At 48.7% G+C, this 9,424-nt stretch overlaps 1 protein-coding gene across 4 annotated transcripts in view; it reads left to right on the top strand.

Annotated features, from left to right (window-relative positions):
- The first annotated feature begins 1,813 nt into the window (after positions 1-1,813).
- The window catches only part of fkbp6 (FKBP prolyl isomerase 6), a 116,694-nt gene continuing 109,083 nt past the window's right edge, over positions 1,814-9,424 (top strand). For 2 of the 4 annotated variants that reach the window (XM_070857282.1, XM_070857283.1), the window contains exon 1: positions 1,814-1,931. The gene's annotated coding sequence lies outside the window, so the exon portion shown is untranslated. Of the gene's footprint in view, positions 1,932-2,122; positions 2,351-9,424 lie in introns of those variants that run through there. The other 2 variants (XM_070857284.1, XM_070857285.1) reach the window with 1 other exon arrangement.

Genomic DNA, 9,424 nt, shown 5'->3' with positions numbered 1-9,424 from the left:
ATCCACCCCTCTACCCGTCACCACCACCTCCCTTCTCCCCCTCGATGTGAGGCCCATCGTCCTCTTCTTCACTCTGCCTTCAACACAGCGCCCCGCACCCCTGCCCCTCACCACCTCTGCTTGAGCAGGTAGTGCAGGAGGGCAGCCAGATCCCTACAGACATGTCTGTCTTGGCGAGAAGATAGGGGGCGTGACTGAAGGAGCCGGCATGTCCAGCTCCTCGGGATCTGTCTGCCTCGAGGGTGTGGGCTCGGGGGCTTGCACGACCTGGCCAAAAGCCATTGCTTGCCTCATCGTCTCGACAGACTCGGTGTTGCGCTCCACCACATGAATGAGCCGCTCCATGCTGTCAGTATGGTGTTGAGCAAAGGTGGCAATGCTGGCAGCTATCCCAGCCTTAGTCTGCAGCAGATCGCGACCGAGCTCGGCGTTTGTCCTCGAGAGGTGGACTATCTCGTTAATGGCCCCGAGCCGTCCCGCATCCTCAGGTGATTGTTGGGTCTGTGAGGGTGAATGTGCCGTGGTTGGTTTAATGCCACGGCCTCTTCGCCTGCCAGCATTTGTTCCTGGTTCGTCTGGTTCGAAGCCCAGGATTTCGGACCCTGACGCCGAGGCTCTCCGTACAGGTGGCACACATGTCAAGAGGCTGGTGTCCTCCTCTTTCAGCTCCTCGAGCTCAATTGGCTCGACCACGAGCCCTTCTCCCTCCCCTACCTCCTAGTCTTCCTGACTCTGGGTGGCAGAGGTGGGTGATCTTGGGGGGGATGGTGGGGTGGGGGAAGGAGCCGCTGTCTTGGGCTGGTGACAACGTCGGGGTGGCAGAAGTTAGGATCACACTCCTCCTTTATGTTCCATAGGTGGATGGTGTGCATCTGCAAGTAGAGGACAACATTTCAGTCTCTAGCTGGAGGGTGGGATTGGTCGAGATGACATGTGAGCCGTGCCATCTCACATTGCGCCATCAAGGAGTTCCATCACTACATGGGCGCACCAATGATGGCCGACAAAGTGTGCGTTAAACGCATTTGACTTAACATTGCATGACCTATCATACATGAGCGCCACACACACCAGAGATTAGTATAACCTTACCATGCTCTAACACGGGATATGCATCACCCACCAAAGCCAAGGCACGCTCCTCTAGGCTGCTCATCTCTATGACCTCAGCTGGGCCTCCTCCCTTTGCTCTCAGGCTTGCTGTCTTGGATGTATTTTTCTTCTGCAGAAAGAAACGTTGCAGACTTGACCCCTTTTACTCATGCCCCCCACACACACTCACAGACACATCTGGCACAGAACCTTTTGGAGTTGTCCAATAAATGGTAACTCACTCTTGCTGGCAACACATCGTTCTAACGTTTCCTACATAGGTCTCCATCCTGAACAATGTTGCCAATTGAGGACACGGCCTCACCAATCTCTCTCCAAATGCGTCTGTATTGGGGTGGTGGAGGCTTTCCACAACCATCCCGGGTAAGGTCTTTGTACCTGCGCTCCATCTCTGATACAAGCTCTTCCAGTTCTTCATCATTAAATCAGGGAGCTCTGGGCTTGGTTTAACAGTCTTCCTTGAAGCTTGTTGTCCACTCATTTTAATTCCCTTGATGGATGACCTGTGATTACTTTGTAGCTCTGTACTTCCAACACTCTCCCCTTTCCAACTGGTAGGTGCAAAGGAGTGATCAGCATTCAAGCACATGCGCAGATGTCCCATCAGCCCGAATCGCGGCAACACTGACGTTAGCTGGCAAATGAAACTACAAAAAAAAACTCCCCAAGTCTCGCGCACGCGCGGTGCACGGCCTCCGACGTTTTCTGAATCGAGAGGCCTGCACCTACCGCCCACTGCTTCCGCCTCCCGCTGACGCCGATACAACCGCGGCGAAACTCGCTTCACGCTGGCCCCAGCGGCAGCGGGCGGCAAAAAGGTAGGTGCCGCCTGGGGACTGCCGAGAAACGGACGGGCCTTAGAGTCAACCAAGTTCGGGCCCAATGGCTATGAAATGCGGTGGTTTAGCGGCGGACATTAAGGCCGATTTTGTGAAAAAATGGTGGCCGCATCGCTTTCGGTGTGTCCCGTGGCGGCCGCCATTTTGAGTGCTGGGTAGCGCTGCCATTTGCCTGCGCTCGCTCCACAGCTTTTGGTGAGGCCGATCGTGGCATCAATGATAGTGCAATGCTGATTTGACGCATAATCTATTATTTTGAACATCACCGCTCCATTTAACTCCTGATCATAACCAGCTAACCAAGCGTTCAGCAGCAAGAAGGATCCCCCACCAGCGTCACTTAAAGGAATCATCAGCAACTTGTACCTGACTTGCTCTATCAGTTCTACTGGCTCTCTGTAAGTTTGTGCAACTGTTTGGAGCTTTCTACAGTTATTTAAAGTTGCTGAGGTGACAGGCAGTGTTACTGCAAGTGGAGAATGCCTTGCTTCTCATTTAAAGGGTTCTGCTCACACCACTGGCTTCCCCCTTGTAGTCCCCCTCGCGCTCGAGGGTGATAGAGAGATGGAGCGGAGACAGCGAAGAAGAGGACAAGATGCTCACAGAGGGAAGAGGAGGAGGGGCAAGGGGGCTCTCAGCAGGAGGCCTTACCCACCTCGGCTCTTCAGGGAGCTACTTCTCCCACCTGTACTTAAGCCAGGAGCAGTGTAGTCGGAGGCTCCGCTTCATTATGGAGGTGGTCACAGAAATCTGACACCCCCTGCAAACCAGACCTGCAGCCTCAGAGCAGGGCAATGATTGCTCTTCCAATAACCCTTAAGGTCACGTGGCCCACAACTTTTTGCCACCAGATCCTTCTAGTCTGGAGCAGGCGACATAACTAACATCCCCCAGTTCGCCGTCCATCGCTGCATCTGGGAAGTCTGGGGCACTCTACTCCAGGAGAAAGGACGTCATTGCCTCCTCTCTGAAGCAGGACGGGCATGCATGTGGCTTTTACCAGGATAGTGGGCTTCCCCATGGTGCAGGGCGCCATTGACTGCACACTGTAAGTGGTTTTGCCCTTGGTGGTTTCGAATCACCCCGCTTACAACGGTTCTACACTCGAGAATTATAATGGTAAACAGAATACATGGTTATAGACAGATCTTTCGGTCTCAATCATCACAATGCTTTTATTCAAGTTAAAGCACACACCTGCTTCCAGGAAAACACACCCTGGTGGTGTAAAACAAAAAAAAAAAACACACAGTACAACACAAGCCTGTCTGAACAGGCCCCTATTGCGAAGTACCCACGACTGAAACACCCCTGCTTGGCTCAATAGGGCAGCACCGAATCTGTGCAACAGACTGTGCGTAATACTATGATCCAAGCAGAAACCTCTACACTAAACCCCTAAGGCTTGGTTGGGACACACGACGCCCCTTCACATTATGCGGTGGTCTTAAAGATGTGTGGGCTGGGATAATGCTCACCAGTTACCCCTCTGGCTTACTCACTGCTTCTCCTGATGCGCGAGGCTCTCATTGCTCATAGATGGTGGTTTCTTCTCTCCGTCCCAGATGGAGTGCTCGATCCATGAGTGCGTTGAACAAAGCAAGCAAGCGTAGAAGAGGAGCGAGAGAGAGATGGCTGCAACTGCCGTCTCTTATACCTGAAAAAAATGCTTCAATTCTTCGCGCCAAAAAACAATCCTTTGCCTGAGGCAGTCGAACTAAAGAGCAATGATTCACATCTTCGGCCTGTGCCTTTGTTACCAGGCTCTTCTGGGGCCAAATGGCTTCCTTTGACCCGAGGTTCCCGCGCTCTGGGGCTCTCACTCATTTTGATGGCTTGAGCACTGACCAATTTACTTGATCTCTCACTGATGGGTTCCCATTACATGACAAAGGGTCCCATCAGCCATCTTCCTACGATCTCAGCCATCAACCCATCCCCGCCCACCTGACGTGTATTCCTGTGGAACATGTTTGGGCCTGTCCCGAGTCATGCTGGCTGTAGTAACAGAAAATATAGAAAAGCAAAATCCAGAACTTAAAGTCCAAAATGTTTAGAAGTCTGTCGATGTTTCTGCCGATTCTTACAGCACACATGGCTTTGAGGGCGCCAATTACCAATCCTGAGATGTTCCAACCTGGCCAGCCAGTCCCTGAAGTTGTGGAGGAGAGTGATGGAGACAAGTCTGTCAGAGAGCCTTTTGTCAGTGTCAAGGAGCGTGGAGGAGTCCGGCTCCAACATTGCACAGGTGTTTTGCACAGAGCTTGGAACCCATGAGTTCCAGGATGGAGATGATGGGCAACTCCATGAAAGAACCTGTGGGCCCAGCCATGATGCTGTGTGTGATGGGCGATGTCGCAGGTTCCATTGCAGCATAGGCGAAAGTGACCCAATGTCTCAGTGTTGCTCTCCTGCAGTCTCAGCTTGCTGCCACCCTAGATCAGAGTTCTTGGGTATGTGAGAGGAAAAAGGCACAAGGGTCGGGTTGTAGTGAGGGGAGTGGTGAGCGGAAGCAAGGATTAAATTAAATGAACATATATGAAAATATATTTCATTGTTTAAAAACCTTCCCCACTACGGTAAGTTTATTTTAAGGCATAATTAAAAAAACTTTTTAAAAAGTCGGGAAAGTATAAAATTTTTTCAGAACTTTAATTTAAATGAATCTTAAATATGTAGTGTATTTTTCTATTTTTTAATTAGTGTTTTGAATGTTTGGGGGGTTTTCTCATTCATAATAATGGGAACTCCAACTTACGGAGTTCCCATTATTATGAATGAGAAAATACTGTACCTTGATTGGCTGCCCAGAGCCATGTGACTCCAGCTCCAGCATACGGATGTCCCAACGTGCACGCGTTCTGATGCGTAGGAGTGAAGGCCTCAGGATCGGAAGTTCGAGCGGGCGTAGCAGGAACAAGTAGGTGCGTATCTTTTTTAACTTTTTCAGTCGATTGCCCGCGGGAAGAGCTCGACCGGGATTTCTAGGCCAATCTTTTAGAATCTAGAAATAGGGCAGTGGAACTCTTCATGAATATGGGGAACCTGGGAGTCCAGGCTGCAGCAGTTAATCTTAGATGAATGTCTTAGAGTAGAATGAATATCTGCTTAGAAATGGAATTGATGGTTTCAAGCTAGTTAGAATGAACATGATGGTACCTGGGCTGCTAACACCATGTCACGTCAAGGATAGCAATTTGTCAAGAGATGTAAGATATGTAAGATAGTAATGTAAGATATTCGGTCAACCCTCTGAGAACTTTGCATTCTTCCAACCCTGTGCATCTCCCCACTTCCTTCACCCTACCAGTGGTGGTCGTGCCTACAGCCATCTAGGCACCAAGCTCTGGAATTCCCTCCCCAAACCTCCCCACATCGCTCCTCCTTTAAGGCGCTCCCGAAAGCCTACCTCTGTGACCAAGCTGCTAGTCACCTGTCAAATTCTCACTTTCTTTGGCTCAGTGTTAATTTTTGTCTGATTACTCTCCAACGAAGTCCCTTGGGACGTTTTACTATGTTAAAGCCATTATATTAATGCAAGTAGTCGTTTGATTTACATTTGGGGCAAGGAAGACACTTTCTGGTACCTTCCCTCAGGAGATTCAGTGGGTGGAAAGTGGCCACAACAGGGCAGATTGTGTGGGTCTGTTGGAGGAGTGGGCATGATGGGCTGAATGGTCGTTTCTCATTCCATACTTTCTTGTTACTTAAGTCTTTTATAGTCCGGATCTGTGGGCTTACTGTCTTTAAAACTTTTATTCTTAAAAATAAAGTGATTTGAAAGGTAACGTGTGCTGGCATGATTAAACAGGCAGAGGTTATTTTCCTGGCCTTTGCAAGAGGTATGTCAGAACAATTTAACATAAAATTCCAAATGCTGACCCCTTGAACTGAAAGCCTGTTCGTGTCATTTCGTCTCATTAATCAAAAGGGATGATAATACAAACGCCATAATGTCTGGCTGACATCTCGGTTTGCCAGTTGGTTAAAAAGTACTTTGAACAGTAAGAGGTGGTTTAGTGAAGCAACTTCCTTTCCTGTCAGCAAAAAGAATGAAAGACTTGCATTTATATAGTGCCATTCACGATCTCAGGATGTCCCAAAGTGCTTTACAATCAATGAAGTGCTTTTGAAGTGTAGTCACTGTTGTAATGTTGAAAATGTGCACACAGCAGGCTCCCACGAACAGCAATGAGATCATGACCAGATTACCCAGTTTAGTAATGTTGGCAGAGGGATTAATTTTGGCCAGGACACTGGGAGAAGTCCCTTGATCTTCTTTGAATAATGCCATATATCTTTTATATCCACCTGAGGGGGCAGACAGGGCCTCAATTTTACATCTCATCCAAAAGTGCAGCACTCCCTCAGTACTGTACTGAAGTGCCAGTCTGTGGACTGAACCCACAACCTTCTGACTCAGAGGCAAAAGTGCTATCTCTGAGCCAAAGCTGACATCTTGGGTTCTCAGAGGAGTAAGACGATCTCTCCTTAATCACAGTTAATCTTTTCTGTTGGCATCACCCAGGTAACAAAGCATCAGTTAGGAGTTTACCTTCAAACTCGCGTGTCAGCTGTGCCTCATTGGGTAGCACACTCGCCTCTGAGCCTTAAGCACATAAATCTAGTTAACACTCCAGTGCCGTACTGCGGGAGCGCTGCACTGTCGGAGGTGCTGTCTTTCAGATGAGATGTTAAACCGAGGCCCTGTCTGCTCTCTCAGGTGGACGTAAAAGATCTCAGGGCACTATTTTGAAGAAGAGCAGAGAAGTTATCCCCGGTGTCATGGCAAATATTTATTCCTCAATCACATAACAAAACCTGTTTATCAGGTGATTATTACATTGCTGTTTATGAGAGTTTGCTGTGTGCAAAATAGCTGCCACATTTCTCACATGATAACAGTGACTACACTCCAAAATTACTTCATTGGCTGTAAAATGCTTTGAGACATCCGGTGGTCGTGAAAGGCACTATATAAATGCACCTCTTTCTTTCTTCTTTCTATCCTTCTTAGTAATTAGCACTTTTGGTGTTTTTTTTGTGTTTATCACAGTGAGGGATGTGTCAGTGATGGAACATTTACTTTTCTTATTCTTTAAATGATTCAGGAGAAGTTATTACCAACATACAGTAGCATTGCTGCCTCACTCACTGCCTGTTCTCACAGTGGCTGGTGCCATATATGGCGTAAGATATGGTGACGCGTAGGATATGCTGTTTTATAACTAAGGTGTTATTCCATTGTTAGAATTTCAGACCTGCCGTAGACACTCTCTCAATTGCCATGGCGCCAGTAGCTACTGGAAGTGGTCTGAGCATTTGACCTTTGTGCGAGTTGGCTCTCACATTTTCCTACATGTATTTTTATGAAAGTGTAACCTGAGATCAATAATACCCCGTTGTGACCTGAACCAGATATCGGTGTTAATCACATGTACCCTGTTTCAATTTTTCTGAAGGCAGATTGAGCATACACTTGGTGAAAGTAAGCTGGATACGGATCAAGAAACTACTTGATTTCACCATAAGGTGAACGTACAGAACAGCAGTTATATTTGGACATACTCCATTGGAAATTTTTATAAAAAGAATGAAAGACTTGCATTTGTATAGCGCCTTTAACAACCACCAGGCAGCCCAAAGCTAATTAAGTACTTTTTGAAGTATAATCACTGTTGTAATGTGAGATATGCAGCAGCCAACATTGCGCACAGCAAGCTCCAACAAACAGGTGATAATGGCCAGATAATCAGTTTTTGTGATGTTGATTGAGGGATAAATATTGGCCAGGACACTGGGGATAACTCACCAGCTACCCTTTGAAATGGTGCCATGGAATCTTTTAGGTTTATCTGAGAGGGCAAACAGGGCCTCGGTTTAACATCTCATCCGAAAGATGGCACTTCCGACAGTTCAGCACTCCCTCAGCACTGCACTGGAGTGTCAGCTTAGGTTTTTGTGCACAAGTCTCTGGAGTGGGACTTGAACTGACAACCTTCTGACTCAGGTCAGGGTGCTACCCACTGAGCCACAGCTGACACACACACACACATATATATATATATATGTAGGTTGTTATAGGCTGTTCTAGGACGAGAAAAGATCGACACGCTAGGAGTCCGTGCGAGAACCCACTGGCTCGCCGGACATCGGACCTCATCAACATATTTCTGGTAAACTGTGGGCGCTTGACACAACTCCAGAGGCAGCTCTGCCTCCAATTTTGGTCCGGCAGCAGCTTTCAGGAAAGCCCTGTGGTCTTTCTGTGGTCAGGAAGGAGAATGGGAAAGGGGCTCGGGTGGGCCATCAGCAGCCCGTAGTAGTGCTGTGGAGCTGGGAGGAGCAGGACCCGATTCCACGTGAAGGTGAATATATAAAAAAAACGCTTACTGCTGGTTAGGCCGCAGCAAACCCAGGAAAACCAGCGCTGACCAGTTTAGCAGAGACGTCCTGAAACAGGAGTTAGGCCCCTTAGTATCACACGCGAGAGGCCAAGCGCCTGATTTAGGGACGTCTGAATTTTACCATCATGGTGACAGATGTATTTCAGACATACTTAGCACATTTTTTCCCCTATTTTATGCTTGAAAAATGGGGTCCAATTTCCTGGCTTTTTAAAAATATACTTGCCTTCATGTAGAGCTGGGAGTGGCTCCACAGCACTACTGCGGATTGCTGACAGCAAGGTAACCCTCCCAAAATTGGAGGTCGGGACACCGGGGATCTGCCTCAGCAGGCATGATAGGTGCCCGCACATCTCTTGGAAATATGATCCCCACATCAGTCTTACTTGACTTTAACAAAAGGTGCTGAAATATAACAGCAATGTAATGCACGCTGTCCTATTATCGGGCTATTGATTCACACTGATTGAACTCGTTAAATTCTGTTTTGTGCAAATCAACAAAGTGTGATGGGGAAGGTGTTACAGGAAATATGGCACTTACAGGAAGCACGAGCTATACACACTGGCTCTGAAGTTTTGTTGAGGTTCTCTCAACCTGCTGCAGTACCTGGGAGTCCAGCGGATCGCCCAATGAAACCACAAACAGCAGAACAGGACCCCCTGTGAAAGTTCAAGGCAAAGGGGCCAGAATTGCCCCTTTTTATAGCCCCGTTGCGCCCCCCTGAGGTGCTATGAAGTTTTTGCTCGGGCGAGGCTGGGTGATTGCGGCTCCTGGGAAATTGCCCTGGAGGTTTGGGAGGCGATGTGCTGGTAGCGGCATGCGATTAGCACCCTGGGCCGGTGCACACATGCCGATGACATCATTGGCGTGCGCGCCGACCCCTTACCGCCCCACACCGACCCCTTTGCGCTTCGCGATGGAAAATTGCCCGGCGGGCAACGAGGATGGCACCGGCGGAAGTCACTGCCAGCTTCGTGGTACACGGGGCGAGAAGCTGGCGGCCATCCACCGCCAGACGCCCCTTTATGGGGGAGGCCTTCTGCAGCGCAGGCCGCCATGTTT

Source organism: Pristiophorus japonicus, chromosome 16 (assembly GCF_044704955.1).
Source record: "Pristiophorus japonicus isolate sPriJap1 chromosome 16, sPriJap1.hap1, whole genome shotgun sequence".
NCBI classification, from domain to species: Eukaryota; Metazoa; Chordata; class Chondrichthyes; family Pristiophoridae; genus Pristiophorus; species Pristiophorus japonicus.
This window is presented reverse-complemented; position numbering and strand designations above follow the sequence as displayed.